The 18,863-nt window shown below is 40.6% G+C and overlaps 4 pseudogenes; 1 reads left to right on the top strand and 3 right to left on the bottom strand.

Annotated features, from left to right (window-relative positions):
• Positions 1-78: 78 nt before the first annotated feature.
• On the bottom strand, positions 79-2,799 carry LOC124396619 (annotated as a pseudogene).
• A 3,948-nt stretch (positions 2,800-6,747) lies between these two features.
• Positions 6,748-9,401, bottom strand: LOC124397269 (annotated as a pseudogene).
• Positions 9,402-12,463: 3,062 nt separating this feature from the next.
• Positions 12,464-15,118, bottom strand: LOC124397268 (annotated as a pseudogene).
• Positions 15,119-15,944: 826 nt separating this feature from the next.
• On the top strand, positions 15,945-18,608 carry LOC124397271 (annotated as a pseudogene).
• Positions 18,609-18,863: the final 255 nt, after the last annotated feature.

Here is an 18,863-nt window from a genome sequence, read left to right as displayed (position 1 = left end):
TTTTAATAAACAAAATTATTTCCTTGTCTTATAGTTTGTCTTATTTAAATTCAGGATTCAACAAGACAACAGATTGGATTCAATTCTGTAAAATATTGACTTTATTAACAAACATTTATTAAAATCTATTTATACAAATAATCTTTTCAGCATTTGTGTCTATTATATCTTATCTCTCAAACTGACAATAAATACGTAAATGAAAGAATATATACACCAGCATTTACAGCATAAATCCTGTTTAAAATTTGCCAAAAGACTGATACAGTATTAAACATGAATCTTATCTGGTTACATTGACAAAAATTATCACCCCAAAATTGTCCAGAGAATAATTTAATATTTTGACGAATCAGTAAAAGTAAAGTCCATTTTTTAATCCACTTCTTCAATAGTTGGTCCCTGGGAGTTTGTTCCTGATGCGGATCGTGCCTGAGCTCCACAGCTTCCAGCTGGCATGCCTCCCTGGTACAGCTTAGTGATGATGGGGTTGCAGACTTTCTCCAGTTCCTTCAGCTCATGTTCAAACTCCTCCTTTTCAGCCAGCTGGTTGTTCTCCAGCCAGCTAATGGCTTTGTTGCACCTCTCAATGACTTTCTTCTTGTCCTCTTCACTGATTTTTGCTTTCATGTTTTCATCTTCCACGCTGTTTTTCATATTAAAGGCGTACGACTCCAGAGAGTTCTTGGCTGCAATCTTCTCTCTCTGGAGATCGTCCTCTGCTTTGTACTGATCTGCTTCCTGCACCATCCTCTCAATCTCCTCCTTGCTCAGCCTGCCCTTGTCATTGGTGATGGTGATCTTGTTCTCTTTGCCGGTGCTTTTGTCCACAGCAGACACGTTCAGGATGCCGTTGGCGTCGATGTCAAAAGTCACCTCAATCTGAGGAACTCCACGCGGTGCAGGTGGAATCCCCGTCAGATCGAACTTCCCGAGTAGATTGTTGTCTTTGGTCATGGCTCTCTCACCTTCAAACACCTGGATCAGAACTCCGGGCTGGTTGTCTGCGTAGGTGCTGAAGATTTGTGTCTGCTTGGTGGGGATGGTGGTGTTGCGTTTGATCAGAGTGGTCATGACTCCTCCTGCTGTCTCGATGCCCAGTGACAGTGGAGCCACATCCAGCAGCAGCAAGTCCTGGACGTTTCCGGAGGTGTCGCCCATGAGGATGGCGGCCTGAACTGCAGCACCGTAAGCTACCGCCTCGTCTGGGTTGATGCTTTTGTTCAGTTCCCGTCCGTTAAAGAAGTCCTGCAGGAGTTTCTGGATTTTGGGGATTCTTGTAGACCCTCCAACCAGGACAATTTCATGGACCTGGGATTTGTCCATCTTGGCATCTCTCAGGGCTTTCTCCACCGGCTCTAGTGTTCCTCTGAACAGGTCCGAACACATCTCTTCAAATCGTGCTCTGGTGATGGAAGTGTAAAAGTCAGTGCCCTCATACAGGGAGTCGATTTCAATGCTGGCTTGTGAGCTGGAGGAGAGGGTTCTTTGGCTCTCTCACAGGCTGTCGCAGCCTCCTCAGGGCTCGCTTGTTCTGGCTGATGTCTTTCTTGTGCTTCCTCTTAAATTCCTCCACAAAGTGGTTGACCAGGCGGTTGTCAAAGTCCTCTCCACCCAGGTGAGTGTCTCCTGCTGTGGACTTCACTTCAAAGATGCCATCTTCAATGGTCAGGATCGAAACATCGAAAGTACCACCTCCTAGGTCAAAGATCAGGACGTTGCGCTCTCCTTTCTTGCCTTTGTCCAGGCCGTAGGCGATCGCTGCAGCTGTGGGCTCGTTGATGATCCTCAGTACGTTCAGTCCAGCAATCACTCCAGCATCTTTAGTGGCCTGTCTCTGAGAGTCATTGAAGTAGGCAGGAACAGTAATGACAGCATTTGTTACCTTCTGTCCAAGATAAGCTTCTGCGATTTCCTTCATTTTCACCAGAACCATGGAGGAGATCTCTTCAGGGTAAAAGGACTTTGTCTCCCCTTTGTACTCCACTTGAACCTTTGGCTTTCCTCCATCGCTGATCACTTGGAAAGGCCAATGCTTCATGTCAGACTGTACGATCGGATCGTCGAACTTCCTGCCGATCAGCCGCTTGGCGTCAAACACCGTGTTGTTGGGGTTCATGGCCACTTGGTTTTTCGCAGCATCTCCAATGAGCCTCTCTGTGTCTGTGAAGGCCACGTAGCTGGGTGTTGTTCTGTTTCCCTGGTCATTAGCAATGATCTCCACCTTTCCATGCTGAAACACCCCCACACAGGAGTAGGTGGTGCCCAAGTCAATTCCAATAGCAATTCCTTTAGCAGAAGACATCGTAATTGTTTTGTCCGATATCTATAAATGACAGACACAAAACAATGACAGAAGTTAATACAGGTACATTTTACAGCTGTACGATTAATTAAACCAGTGAATTATTCATTACAAACAATTAACAACTAACAAGAATACAGAATTACACATGCATATGTCAATTATTGTTAAAGATCTTCAATTTAACTCTAGTTATTACAAATGAAATTATTTATTCTCTGATTGGAAAAATTATTTTTCCTCCCCAGTTACTGAAAACAATTTGTCCTTGAAAGTGATTATAAATACTGCTATATAATGACAGTGGTACTGGAGATAAATGTTGGTACTTACAGTTATTATTCTTCTGAAATATATGAAGATTAAGTGTTATCTCTTGTTAAATGTGTGTCTTTGCTCCTCTTCGGTGGTGCAGCTCTCACTACTCGTTGACGGCTGTTTGGTGAACACGCTTTCATTCTCTCTTTTATATTCACCAGCGGACTCGCTCTTTCTCTTCTCGCTCTTTCTACCCGCTTCTCCACAGCGCCTGCAAAACCGACCAATCAGAGGAGAGAACCAGCTGAATAAACCCCGCCCACCTCTGAGTCAGGAACATACCATTCTGCCTAGAAAAGAGGAGCAACTTCTAGTGAGTTCTGGATCATTTCTCCACTTCCTCCACTACATGATCCACAGATCAAACTCTGAAACTTAAAGTACTGAAATGAGGCTTTCTTAAAATGAGGAAAAATAGATTGGAGAGCGTATTAAAATGTTTTAGAAAGATAAAGTGACTATAGTTTTTTTAAAATATCATCATTTATTGATTAAATATAAACACTGACCTGCACTGAAAGAATGCAATATCATAATATAATCATCATATATAATAGTAACTGTCTGTATATTATCCACCTTTCTGTACAATATTAGAATTAAATGGAAAAGTAAATATTAATCTGCCCCTAACACATGTACATGAGGAACAGTGCACAGTGTGTTCGGTGATGAAGAGAAACTCAAATGTGTGTAAATGAATTATTACTCATGAAATCACAGCCTGGGAGAATTTGACAGTAGACTGTAATATAGTCTAATAGTTAATAGTTAATTATCATACAAAGTCAACATATTTTTTTCTTTTTTTCTATTCCTGTTATGACCCTTAGTGAAGTTCAGAAACTAAAACGCTGGAGAATATTTATTCAGTTCATTCTGCACCTTGCTATTTGGGAATGATATCCTCCAGATTATCCAACCATTCTAATGGTCCAATAAATGTTGTGAGAGTAATTATGTCAGACTGGTGTTCAGTTATATATTGTATCTTTGCAAACCAGAAATTTAAAGTTTGGGTGTTCAAATCACAGCACCACCAGGCTCAACTGTTTGCTTGAGCAAGGCCTTTAAACTTCAACTGCACAGTTGTATAAATGAGATAATATTATGTTGCTCTGGATATGGGCATCTGTCAAATACCATAAATGTAGATACTGTTTTTAAATGGATTTATAAAGCTCTCAAACTGGTTATCAGTATGTCAATATATAATCTACGCTAGGCCATATGAGACTTGATTCTAAATGGTGTGTGTGACTTGCAGAAAAAAATTATCTGTGCATTATTCTAAAAAGAAATAAGAAGTAATGTGCATAAATTATTTTAACCACCAAACCAATTATTGCTCAGATAATGGACATTACAGACCAGATTATTACTGAATTAAATTTGTACAAATGTCACACCAAACATAACAGAGTGAAGTAATGACTTGTGCAGGAAAACTCACAGGTTATGATACAAACATAGAAAACAAGGACATTTATTAATCTTTGTTGACTGATTTTCCCTGATTGTACTGTGTAGCTTAATAATTTGCCATCATTTATAATAGTATAACACAAAAAATAAAAATAGAGGGCTTCAAACAACGTGGAGGCAAGAAAGGCCAATCCTTCTCCCAGTGCCAGGTGCTCCGTCTATCCATAGCTGAAGTGAGGAAAACTCTATAAAGAGTCAACCCACGGAGGTCTCCTAGACCAGACAATGTTCCTGGCAGAGTGCTTAGGGAATGTGCTGAACAGCTAGCAGATGTCTTCACTGACATCTTCAACATCTGAGCAGCAATGTTGTTCCTACGTGCCTCAAGACAATGACCATCGTCCACGTGCTGAATAAATCTACAGTCTCCTGCCTCAATAACTATCGCCCCGTCGCTCTCACACTCATCGTAATGAAGTGCTTTCAGAGGCTCGTCATGAGGCACATCAAGACCCAGCTCCCACCCTCACTGGACCCCAAGCAGTTTGCGTATCATCCGAACCATTCCATGGACGATGCTATCTCCACTACCCTCCATCTGGCCCTCACCTACCTGGACAATAAGGACACTTACATATGACTGTTGTTCATAGACTTCAGTACAGTATTCAACACAAGCAGCCCTCAGCACCTGTTTGAGAAGCTGAGCCTACTAGGCCTGAACACCTCCCTCCTCAACTGGATCCTGGGCTTCCTGACTGGGAGACCTTAGTTAGTCCAGATCTGGAACAGCATATCCAGCACCACCACACTGAGCACTGTTGCCCCCTCTGGGATGTGTGCTCAGCCCACTGCTGTTCACTCTTCTGACTCATGACTGTGTAGCAACGCAAAACTCGAACCACATCATCAAGTTCGCAGATGACATGATCGTGGTGGGTCTCATCAGCAAGAACAACAAGTCAGCATACAGAGAGGAGGTGAAACAGTTAACAGCCTGGTGTGGACCCAACAACCTGTCTCTGAACGTTGACAAAACCAAGGAGATGGTTGTTGACTTTAGGAGAGCACAGAGCGGCCATTCTCCACTGATCATCGATGGATCCTACGTGGAGATCGTCAAGAGCACTATATTTCTTGGTGTATATCTGGCAGAGGAACTTCACCTGGTCACTCAACACCAGCTCGATCACCAAGAACCATCAAGCGCATCCTTAGCAGCTGTATCACTGCCTGGTTTGGGAACTGCACCGTCTCAGATTGCAAAACCCTACAGAGGATAGAAGATCATCGGAGTCTCTCTCCCCTCCATCCCAGACATTTAAACCACACGCTGCATCCACAAAGCCATCTGCATTGTGGACGACCACACACACCCCTCACACACACTCTTCACCCTCCTGCTATACGGAAATAGGTTCCGAAGCATTTGGGCCGTCCAATCCAGTCTGTGCAACAGATTTTTTTTTAACCTTAAGCCATGCTGCTACTGCTTTTTTTTGCACTGCAATGTTGTTGTTTAATGTAGCACCAGGGTTCTGGAGGAACGCTGTCTCATTTCACTGTGTACTGCGTCAGATATATATGGTAGAAATGACAATAAAAGCTTCTTGACTTGGCATCTTGAGGGTTAATTTTGCTCTTCCTACTGTACATAATCTATTGCTTAAATTAAGATATATAATGTAGTGAAATGAGAATTTCTATAAATGGGCAAAAAAATTTATTGGAAAGCAAATGAATATGTATTAGAAACATAAAGCGATTACAATTGCTCCTATCAAATGTAATCATGTTTGATGATATAAAAACACGGCACTGAAAGCCTACAATATCATAATGTAATCATAATTTAGATTTGATGAAATAGGTTCTATTTTGTGCATTTTCAAGTACAGAAAAAACTTTGAAACTTTGTATTGTAGATGTGATTCATGTAGAGATTATTCTGAAAATCTGGATTATTTTGTCACTAAAGTAATTGACTATTCATATAAAGTGAAATATACAAGCATATTCCTTTTATGAGAGCCATTAACATAAAATAAGTGCTACAATGAGAATCGTGCTATTCATAAAAAAAATATATATATATATTTGCTTTAAGGCTGGAAGTTTAAGCAGGACATACATTCAACAACAGGTTCTTGTAAACCAGATTCAGCATTCTGACCTTATGTTCAATTTAATCATTACTTAAAATACTGTGGAAAAAAATTGTCAAACAGACGAATAGGGGGAAAAAACTGTAAACGGCAACCTAAAGTCACTGACTGTAGTCTAATATTGACCTCTGCTGGCCAAATTGAATATAACACTTATTACTGTGTACTTGGTACTGAATATAGCAAACTTCTACACTGAACTTTACAATCACTTTAATAATTTGAACAATGATTCACAATTCTGGTTAAGACATTTTAGTATTTTTACTGTTTCAACTAATTACTACATTAATGTAAGGATTTGATTAGAGAGAGGGTAAAAATATTGAAGTGCAGAGTATTTCAAATGAAAAAAGCATGCTATTGTATTACGCCTAAATTTAATTGTATTTTTCGTCCACAATATATTTACATTTGTCCAAATCTGTTTATGCAAATAAATATTTTCAGCATTTGTTTTTAATATTTCTAATCTCTCTTTAAGTGCAAATGTGTTTATTATCAGTAATGTATGCTAAGACAACAAAATCCAACTTTTTCTGTTGAACCAAACATTTTATTCACAATAAATACCCATATGAAAGAATATATACACCAGTATTTACAGCAGAAATTTTTGCACAACTGTTTAAATAATTTGCCTGATACAGTATTAAACATGAATCTAATTTGGCCACATTGACAACAATTATCACCCCAGAATTATCCAGAGAATAATTATTATATTATAATTATATAATATAATATTTTGATGAATCAGTAAAAGTAAAGTCCATTTTTTAATCCACTTCTTCAATAGTTGGTCCCTGGGAGTTTGTTCCTGAAGCGGATCGTGCCTGAGCTCCACAGCTTCCAGCTGGCATGCCTCCCTGGTACAGCTTAGTGATGATGGGGTTGCAGACTTTCTCCAGTTCCTTCAGCTCATGTTCAAACTCCTCCTTTTCAGCCAACTGGTTGTTCTCCAGCCAGCTAATGGCCTGGTTGCACCTCTCAATGACTTTCTTCTTGTCATCTTCACTGATTTTTGCTTTCATGTTTTCATCTTCCACGCTGTTTTTCATATTAAAGGCGTCGACTCAGGAGTTCTTGGCTGCAATCTTCTCTCTCTGGAGATCGTCCTCTGCTTTGTACTGATCTGCTTCCTGCACCATCCTCTCAATCTCCTCCTTGCTCAGCCTGCCCTTGTCATTGGTGATGGTGATCTTGTTCTCTTTGCCGGTGCTTTTGTCCACAGCAGACACGTTCAGGATGCCGTTGGCGTCGATGTCAAAAGTCACCTCAATCTGAGGAACTCCACGCGGTGCAGGTGGGATCCCCGTCAGATCGAACTTCCCGAGTAGATTGTTGTCTTTGGTCATGGCTCTCTCACCTTCAAACACCTGGATCAGGACTCCGGGCTGGTTGTCTGCGTAGGTGCTGAAGATTTGTGTCTGCTTGGTGGGGATGGTGGTGTTGCGTTTGATCAGAGTGGTCATGACTCCTCCTGCTGTCTCGATGCCCAGTGACAGTGGAGCCACATCCAGCAGCAGCAAGTCCTGGACGTTTCGGAGGTGTCGCCCATGAGGATGGCGGCCTGAACTGCAGCACCGTAGCTACCGCCTCGTCTGGGTTGATGCTTTTGTTCAGTTCCCGTCCGTTAAAGAAGTCCTGCAGGAGTTTCTGGATTTTGGGGATTCTTGTAGACCCTCCAACCAGGACAATTTCATGGACCTGGGATTTGTCCATCTTGGCATCTCTCAGGGCTTTCTCCACCGGCTCTAGTGTTCCTCTGAACAGGTCCGAACACATCTCTTCAAAGCGTGCTCTGGTGATGGAAGTGTAAAGTCAGTGCCCTCATACAGGAGTCGATTTCAATGCTGGCTTGTGAGCTGGAGAGGGTTCTCTTGGCTCTCTCACAGGCTGTCGCAGCCTCCTCAGGGCTCGCTTGTTCTGGCTGATGTCTTTCTTGTGCTTCCTCTTAAATTCCTCCACAAAGTGGTTGACCAGGCGGTTGTCAAAGTCCTCTCCACCCAGGTGAGTGTCTCCTGCTGTGGACTTCACTTCAAAGATGCCATCTTCAATGGTCAGGATCGAAACATCAGTACCACCTCCTAGGTCAAAGATCAGGACGTTGCGCTCTCCTTTCTTGCCTTTGTCCAGGCCGTGGCGATCGCTGCAGCTGTTGGCTCGTTGATGATCCTCAGTACGTTCAGTCCAGCAATCACTCCAGCATCTTTAGTGGCCTGTCTCTGAGAGTCATTGAAGTAGGCAGGAACAGTAATGACAGCATTTGTTACCTTCTGTCCAAGATAAGCTTCTGCGATTTCCTTCATTTTCACCAGAACCATGGAGGAGATCTCTTCAGGGTAAAAGGACTTTGTCTCCCTTTGTACTCCACTTGAACCTTTGGCTTTCCTCCATCGCTGATCACTTGGAAGGCCAATGCTTCATGTCAGACTGTACGATCGGATCGTCGAACTTCCTGCCGATCAGCCGCTTGGCGTCAAACACCGTGTTGTTGGGGTTCATGGCCACTTGGTTTTTCGCAGCATCTCCAATGAGCCTCTCTGTGTCTGTGAAGGCCACGTAGCTGGGTGTTGTTCTGTTTCCCTGGTCATTAGCAATGATCTCCACCTTTCCATGCTGAAACACCCCCACACAGGAGTAGGTGGTGCCCAAGTCAATTCCAATAGCAATTCCTTTAGCAGAAGACATCGTAATTGTTTTGTCCGATATCTATAAATGACAGACACAAAACAATGACAGAAGTTAATACAGGTACATTTTACATCTGTACAATCAATTAAACCAGTGAATTATTCATTACAAACAATTAACAACTAACAAGAATACAGAATTACACATGCATATGTCAATTATTGTTAAAGATCTTTAATTTAATTCCAGTTATTACAAATTAAATGATTTATTCTCTGATTAGAAAAACTTTATTATTTTTTCTCCCCAGTTACTGAGAACAATTTGTCCTTGAAAGTGATTATAAATACTGCTATATAATGACAGTCGTACTGGAGATAAATGTTGGTACTTACAGTTATTATTCTTCTGAAATATATGAAGATTAAGTGTTATCTCTTGTTAAATGTGTGTCTTTGCTCCTCTTCGGTGGTGCAGCTCTCACTACTCGTTGACGGCTGTTTGGTGAACACGCTTTCATTCTCTCTTTTATATTCACCAGCGGACTCGCTCTTTCTCTTCTCGCTCTTTCTACCCGCTTCTCCACAGCGCCTGCAAAACCGACCAATCAGAGGAGAGAACCAGCTGAATAAACCCCGCCCACCTCTGAGTCAGGAACATACCATTCTGCCTAGAAAAGAGGAGCAGCTTCTAGTGAGTTCTGGATCATTTCTCCACTTCCTCCACTACATGATTCACAGATCAAACTCTGATACTTAAAGTACTGAAATGAGGCTTTCTTAAAATGAGGAAAAATAGATTGAAGCGCGTATTAAAATGTTTTAGAAAGATAAAGTAACTATAGTTGCTTCTTTAAAACTATCATCACTTTTTAATTAAATATGAACTCTGACCTGCACTGAAAAAAATGCAATATCATAATATAATCATCATATATAATTGTAAATGTCTGTATATTATCCACCTTTCTGTACAAAATTAGAAGTCAATGGAAAAGTAAATATTAATCTGCCCCTAACACATGTACATGAGGAACAGTGCACAGTGCGTTCGGTGATGAAGAGAAACTCAAATGTGTTTTCTCTTTTCTATTCCTGTTTTGACACTTAGTGAAGTTCAGAAACTAAAACGCTGGAGAATATTTATTCAGTTCATTCTGCACTTTGCTATTTGGGAATATCATCCTCCAGATTATCCAACCATTCTAATGGTCCAAAAAGTAACAAATTGTAACATTTCAAGGATGTTTTAAAAATGTTTTTGAGGAAACAGCTCATACAATGTACTTAATAAAACTTTGACACACTGTTTCTTGAAAAAGAAGAACATATTATTAATCTCTAGCCATATTAAGAAAACATTATAAGTATATTATTGAGGTCTGAGATGACTGAATCATGTGCATTCTGGGGGCCGTGTGCTGTGGCGTGTGCATGCGTATTGATAGTAATGAATTCATCTTCTAATGACCTGATTCAGCACATGAAACTCAACAATTGTAACTATTAACAAAAACAATTGTTCATACCACAGTGCATGCTAGGTGCTAGTGTAGTAATAAACTCCCAGCGTGCATTGCAATAATCAATTATGCAGCTGAAAGTTTTTAATAATTTCTTGATTTGCTTTTTTGTGTGTTGTTTGGTTTGTTGTGACTTTTAGTAGACTGTTCTTGGATGTTCATAATTGATTTTTTCCCCAGTTTGTGATCATCGCTAATGTTAAAAATCCTTGTGCATTTTGTGGATTGATAGCTGTTCTATCCATGGTACAATTGTATTAGTAATGTATTAGACTTTTTAAAAGAGTTTAAGCATTGAATGAGATTCATGAACAAGACCAGGGCATAAATAATTTGACTTCACAGGCCTGTAACCAGCTTCATCTAACCATATATTCTTTTGGCTTTTCTTGCTATAAAAAGGGTGATTGATAAACACAACTATTAAAGCAACTACAGAAAAAAAAAAAGAGCTCAACTTCAGTAAACACTGATCTCCATTATGTTGACTTAAGATGAACGTACAACACCTAAAATCTGTTTTTGTGCTCAGTTTTGTACACATGGCAGAAATAAAGTAATACATTGAGCTGGCTCTGCTGTTTGTTTGTTTGTTTGTTTGTTTGTTTAATATTTTTTTGCTGAGATTTTGAGATATAATTGTAACTGTCTGTATTTTTTCCACCTTTCTGTACAATATTAGTCAACGGAAATGTAAATATTAATCTGCCCCTAACACATGTACATGAGGAACAGTGCACAGTGCATTCGGTCTCTTACAAACTCAAATGTGTGTAAATGAATTATTACTCATGAAATCACAGCCTGGGAGAATTTGACAGTAGACTATAATATAGTCTAATAGTTAATAGCTAATTATCATACAAAGTCAACATATTTTTTTCTCTTTTCTATTCCTGTTATGACACTTAGTGAAGTACAGAAACTAAACTGCTGGAGAATATTTATTCAGTTCATTCTGCACCTTGCTATTTGGGAATGATATCCTCCAGATTATCCAACCATTCTAATGGTCAAAAAAGTGTTGTGAGAGTAATTATGTCAGACTGGTGTTCAGTTATATATCATATCTTTGCAAACCAGAAATTTGAAGGTTGGGTGTTCAAATCACAGCACCACCAGGCTCAACTGTTTGCTTGAGCAAGGCCTTTAAACTTCAACTGCACAGTTGTATAAATAAGATGCTTTTATGCACTGCACTCAAAGCCTATAATATCTTAATGTAATCATCGTCATTTAGATTTGATGAAATAGGTTCTATTTTGTGCATTTTCCAGTACAGGAAAAACTTTGAAACTTTTGTATTGTAGATGTGATTCATTTAAAGATTATTCTGAAAATGTCTGGAATATTTTGTCACTAAAGTAATTGACTATTAATATAAAGTAAAATATACAAGCATATTCCTTTTATGAGAGCCATGAACATAAAATAAGTGCAAACAACGAGAATCGTGCTATTCATAAAAATATATATATATATTTGCTGTAAGGCTGGAAGTTTGAGCAGAAAAAAAATTCAACAACAGGTTCTTGTAAACCAGATTCAACATTCTGACCTTATGTTCAATTTAATCATTACTTAAAATACTGTGGAAAAAAATTGTCAAACAGACGAATAGGGGGAAAAACCTGTAAACGGCAACCTAAAGTCACTGACTGTAGTCTAATATTGACCTCTGCTGGCCAAATTGAATATAACACTTATTACTGTGTACTTGGTACTGAATATAGCAAACTTCTACACTGAACTTTACAATCACTCTAATAATTTGAACAATGATTCACAATTCTGGTTAAGACATTTTAGTATTTTTACTGTTTCAACTAATTGTACTACATTAATGTCAGGATTTGATTAGAGAGAGGGTAAAAATATTGAAGTGCAGAGTATTGCAAATGAAAAAAAAAAGCATGCTTTTGTATTAAACCTAAATTTAATTGTATTTTTCATCCACAACATATTTACATTGGTCCATATCTGTTTATGCAAATCAATATTTACAGCATTTGTTTTTATTATTATTTCTTATCTCTCTAAGTGCAAATGTGTTTATTATCAGTAATGTATGCTAAGACAACAAAATCCAACTTTTTCTGTTGAACCAAACATTTTATTCACAATAAATACCCATATGAAAAATATATACACCAGTATTTACAGCAGAAATCTTTGCACAATTGTTTAAATAATTTGCCTGATACAGTATTAAACATGAATCTAATTTGGCCACATTGACAACAATTATCACCCCAGAATTATCCAGAGAATAATTATTATATTATAATTATATAATAAAATATTTTGATGAATCAGTAAACGTAAAGTCCATTTTTTAATCCACTTCTTCAATAGTTGGTCCCTGGGAGTTTGTTCCTGAAGCGGATCGTGCCTGAGCTCCACAGCTTCCAGCTGGCATGCCTCCCTGGTACAGCTTAGTGATGATGGGGTTGCAGACTTTCTCCAGTTCCTTCAGCTCATGTTCAAACTCCTCCTTTTCAGCCAGCTGGTTGTTCTCCAGCCAGCTAATGGCCTGGTTGCACCTCTCAATGACTTTCTTCTTGTCCTCTTCACTGATTTTTGCTTTCATGTTTTCATCTTCCACGCTGTTTTCATATTAAAGGCGTCGACTCAGGAGTTCTTGGCTGCAATCTTCTCTCTCTGGAGATCGTCCTCTGCTTTGTACTGATCTGCTTCCTGCACCATCCTCTCAATCTCCTCCTTGCTCAGCCTGCCCTTGTCATTGGTGATGGTGATCTTGTTCTCTTTGCGGTGCTTTTGTCCACAGCAGACACGTTCAGGATGCCGTTGGCGTCGATGTCAAAGTCACCTCAATCTGAGGAACTCCAGCGGTGCAGGTGGGATCCCGTCAGATCGAACTTCCGAGTAGATTGTTGTCTTTGGTCATGGCTCTCTCACCTTCAAACACCTGGATCAGGACTCCGGGCTGGTTGTCTGCGTGGGTGCTGAAGATTTGTGTCTGCTTGGTGGGGATGGTGGTGTTGCGTTTGATCAGAGTGGTCATGACTCCTCCTGCTGTCTCGATGCCCAGTGACAGTGGAGCCACATCCAGCAGCAGCAAGTCCTGGGCGTTTCCGGAGGTGTCGCCCATGAGGATGGCGGCCTGAACTGCAGCACCGTAGCTACCGCCTCGTCTGGGTTGATGCTTTTGTTCAGTTCCGTCCGTTAAAGAAGTCCTGCAGGAGTTTCTGGATTTTGGGGATTCTTGTAGACCCTCCAACCAGGACAATTTCATGGACCTGGGATTTGTCCATCTTGGCATCTCTCAGGGCTTTCTCCACGGCTCTAGTGTTCCTCTGAACAGGTCCGAACACATCTCTTCAAAGCGTGCTCTGGTGATGGAAGTGTAAAGTCAGTGCCCTCATACAGGAGTCGATTTCAATGCTGGCTTGTGAGCTGGAGGAGAGGGTTCTCTTGGCTCTCTCACAGGCTGTCGCAGCCTCCTCAGGGCTCGCTTGTTCTGGCTGATGTCTTTCTTGTGCTTCCTTTTAAATTCCTCCACAAAGTGGTTGACCAGGCGGTTGTCAAAGTCCTCTCCACCCAGGTGAGTGTCTCCTGCTGTGGACTTCACTTCAAAGATGCCATCTTCAATGGTCAGGATCGAAACATCGAAAGTACCACCTCCTGGGTCAAAGATCAGGACGTTGCGCTCTCCTTTCTTGCCTTTGTCCAGGCCGTGGCGATCGCTGCAGCTGTTGGCTCGTTGATGATCCTCAATGCGTTCAGTCCAGCAATCACTCCAGCATCTTTAGTGGCCTGTCTCTGAGAGTCATTGAAGTAGGCAGGAACAGTAATGACAGCATTTGTTACCTTCTGTCCAAGGTAAGCTTCTGCGATTTCCTTCATTTTCACCAGAACCATGGAGGAGATCTCTTCAGGGTAAAGGACTTTGTCTCCCTTTGTACTCCACTTGAACCTTTGGCTTTCCTCCATCGCTGATCACTTGGAAGGCCAATGCTTCATGTCAGACTGTCTGATCGGATCGTCGAACTTCCTGCCGATCAGCCGCTTGGCGTCAAACACCGTGTTGTTGGGGTTCATGGCCACTTGGTTTTTCGCAGCATCTCCAATGAGCCTCTCTGTGTCTGTGAAGGCCACGTAGCTGGGTGTTGTTCTGTTTCCCTGGTCATTAGCAATGATCTCCACCTTTCCATGCTGAAACACCCCTACACAGGAGTAGGTGGTGCCCAGGTCAATTCCAATAGCAATTCCTTTAGCAGAAGACATCGTAATTGTTTTGTCCGATATCTATAAATGACAGACACAAAACAATGACAGAAGTTAATACAGGTACATTTTACATCTGTACGATCAAATTAAACCAGTGAATTATTTATTACAAACAATTAACAACTAACAAGAATACAGAATTACACATGCATATGTCAATTATTGTTAAAGATCTTTAATTTAATTCCAGTTATTAAAAATTTAATGATTTATTCTCTGATTGGAAAAACTTTATTATTTTTTCTCCCCAGTTACTGAGAACAATTTGTCCTTGAAAGTGATTATAAACACTGCTATATAATGACAGTGGTACTGGAGATAAATGTTGGTACTTACAGTTATTATTCTTCTGAAATATATGAAGATTAAGTGTTATCTCTTGTTAAATGTGTGTCTTTGCTCCTCTTCGGTGGTGCAGCTCTCACTACTCGTTGACGGCTGTTTGGTGAACACGCTTTCATTCTCTCTTTTATATTCACCAGCGGACTCTCGCTCTTTCTACCCGCTTCTCCACAGCGCCTGCAAAACCGACCAATCAGAGGAGAGAACCAGCTGAATAAACCCCGCCCACCTCTGAGTCAGGAACATACCATTCTGCCTAGAAAAGAGGAGCAGCTTCTAGTAAATTCTGGATCATTTCTCCACTTCCTCCACTACACGATTTACTATTCTAATACAACAAATAATACACCAATAATTCAAACCAAAAAGTGAAAGTGAAATTGTGTGTTTTGTAAACATGTTGCGCTATTATGTATATGTGTATTTATTTATATCAGTATCTGATATAAATAAATTGTGGTTTGGTGGCTGAAGTTGTTCATTTAACATCGTCAAACTAAATTTCATTTATTCTAATTTAACATTTGACATTGTACTGTTTGAGGTAAAATTAGAATAAAAGGAATTTAGTTCAGCCGTTCAGCCACCAAACCACAATTATAACTTTTATTTTATAGTTTACATTCATTTTATATACATTTATGACCATTTAAATTTTTAAGTGTGCAGAAACAGGGTAAGTAAAAGGCGAAGATACTGATATAAATAAATACACATATACATAATAGCGCAACATGTTTACAAAACACACAATTTCACTTTCACTTTTTGGTTTGAATTATTGGTGTATTATTTGTTGTATTAGAATAGTAAATCGTGTAGTGGAGGAAGTGGAGAAATGATCCAGAACTCACTAGAAGCTGCTCCTCTTTTCTAGGCAGAATGGTATGTTCCTGACTCAGAGGTGGGCGGGGTTTATTCAGCTGGTTCTCTCCTCTGATTGGTCGGTTTTGCAGGCGCTGTGGAGAAGCGGGTAGAAAGAGCGAGAGTCCGCTGGTGAATATAAAAGAGAGAATGAAAGCGTGTTCACCAAACAGCCGTCAACGAGTAGTGAGAGCTGCACCACCGAAGAGGAGCAAAGACACACATTTAACAAGAGATAACACTTAATCTTCATATATTTCAGAAGAATAATAACTGTAAGTACCAACATTTATCTCCAGTACCACTGTCATTATATAGCAGTGTTTATAATCACTTTCAAGGACAAATTGTTCTCAGTAACTGGGGAGAAAAAATAATAAAGTTTTTCCAATCAGAGAATAAATCATTAAATTTTAATAACTGGAATTAAATTAAAGATCTTTAACAATAATTGACATATGCATGTGTAATTCTGTATTCTTGTTAGTTGTTAATTGTTTGTAATAAATAATTCACTGGTTTAATTTGATCGTACAGATGTAAAATGTACCTGTATTAACTTCTGTCATTGTTTTGTGTCTGTCATTTATAGATATCGGACAAAACAATTACGATGTCTTCTGCTAAAGGAATTGCTATTGGAATTGACCTGGGCACCACCTACTCCTGTGTAGGGGTGTTTCAGCATGGAAAGGTGGAGATCATTGCTAATGACCAGGGAAACAGAACAACACCCAGCTACGTGGCCTTCACAGACACAGAGAGGCTCATTGGAGATGCTGCGAAAAACCAAGTGGCCATGAACCCCAACAACACGGTGTTTGACGCCAAGCGGCTGATCGGCAGGAAGTTCGACGATCCGATCGTACAGTCTGACATGAAGCATTGGCCTTTCCAAGTGATCAGCGATGGAGGAAAGCCAAAGGTTCAAGTGGAGTACAAAGGGGAGACAAAGTCCTTTTACCCTGAAGAGATCTCCTCCATGGTTCTGGTGAAAATGAAGGAAATCGCAGAAGCTTACCTTGGACAGAAGGTAACAAATGCTGTCATTACTGTTCCTGCCTACTTCAATGACTCTCAGAGACAGGCCACTAAAGATGCTGGAGTGATTGCTGGACTGAACGTACTGAGGATCATCAACGAGCCAACAGCTGCAGCGATCGCCTACGGCCTGGACAAAGGCAAGAAAGGAGAGCGCAACGTCCTGATCTTTGACCTAGGAGGTGGTACTTTCGATGTTTCGATCCTGACCATTGAAGATGGCATCTTTGAAGTGAAGTCCACAGCAGGAGACACTCACCTGGGTGGAGAGGACTTTGACAACCGCCTGGTCAACCACTTTGTGGAGGAATTTAAAAGGAAGCACAAGAAAGACATCAGCCAGAACAAGCGAGCCCTGAGGAGGCTGCGTACAGCCTGTGAGAGAGCCAAGAGAACCCTCTCCTCCAGCTCACAAGCCAGCATTGAAATCGACTCCTGTATGAGGGCACTGACTTTACACTTCCATCACCAGAGCACGCTTTGAAGAGATGTGTTCGGACCTGTTCAGAGGAACACTAGAGCCGGTGGAGAAAGCCCTGAGAGATGCCAAGATGGACAAATCCCAGGTCCATGAAATTGTCCTGGTTGGAGGGTCTACAAGAATCCCCAAAATCCAGAAACTCCTGCAGGACTTCTTTAACGGACGGAACTGAACAAAAGCATCAACCCAGACGAGGCGGTAGCTACGGTGCTGCAGTTCAGGCCGCCATCCTCATGGGCGACACCTCCGAAACGTCCAGGACTTGCTGCTGCTGGATGTGGCTCCACTGTCACTGGGCATCGAGACAGCAGGAGGAGTCATGACCACTCTGATCAAACGCAACACCACCATCCCCACCAAGCAGACACAAATCTTCAGCACCCACGCAGACAACCAGCCCGGAGTCCTGATCCAGGTGTTTGAAGGTGAGAGAGCCATGACCAAAGACAACAATCTACTCGGGAAGTTCGATCTGACGGGGATCCCACCTGCACCGCGTGGAGTTCCTCAGATTGAGGTGACTTTGACATCGACGCCAACGGCATCCTGAACGTGTCTGCTGTGGACAAAAGCACCGCAAAGAGAACAAGATCACCATCACCAATGACAAGGGCAGGCTGAGCAAGGAGGAGATTGAGAGGATGGTGCAGGAAGCAGATCAGTACAAAGCAGAGGACGATCTCCAGAGAGAGAAGATTGCAGCCAAGAACTCCCTTGAGTCGTACGCCTTTAATATGAAAAACAGCGTGGAAGATGAAAACATGAAAGCAAAAATCAGTGAAGAGGACAAGAAGAAAGTCATTGAGAGGTGCAACCAGGCCATTAGCTGGCTGGAGAACAACCAGCTGGCTGAAAAGGAGGAGTTTGAACATGAGCTGAAGGAACTGGAGAAAGTCTGCAACCATCATCACTAAGCTGTACCAGGAGGCATGCCAGCTGGAAGCTGTGGAGCTCAGGCACGATCCGCTTCAGGAACAAACTCCCAGGGACCAACTATTGAAGAAGTGGATTAAAAAATGGACTTTACGTTTACTGATTCATCAAAATATTTTATTATATAATTATAATATAATAATTATTCTCTGGATAATTCTGGGGTGATAATTGTTGTCAATGTGGCCAAATTAGATTCATGTTTAATACTGTATCAGGCAAATTATTTAAACAATTGTGCAAAGATTTCTGCTGTAAATACTGGTGTATATATTTTTCATATGGGTATTTATTGTGAATAAAATGTTTGGTTCAACAGAAAAAGTTGGATTTTGTTGTCTTAGCATACATTACTGATAATAAACACATTTGCACTTAGAGAGATAAGAAATAATAATAAAAACAAATGCTGTAAATATTGATTTGCATAAACAGATATGGACCAATGTAAATATGTTGTGGATGAAAAATACAATTAAATTTAGGTTTAATACAAAAGCATGCTTTTTTTTTTCATTTGCAATACTCTGCACTTCAATATTTTTACCCTCTCTCTAATCAAATCCTGACATTAATGTA

The sequence above is a fragment of the Silurus meridionalis genome, chromosome 14 (genome assembly GCF_014805685.1).
Source record: "Silurus meridionalis isolate SWU-2019-XX chromosome 14, ASM1480568v1, whole genome shotgun sequence".
Taxonomy (NCBI): Eukaryota; Metazoa; Chordata; class Actinopteri; order Siluriformes; family Siluridae; genus Silurus; species Silurus meridionalis.
The sequence above is the reverse complement of the archived record's forward strand: the minus strand, read 5'-3'. Positions and strand labels throughout refer to the sequence as shown.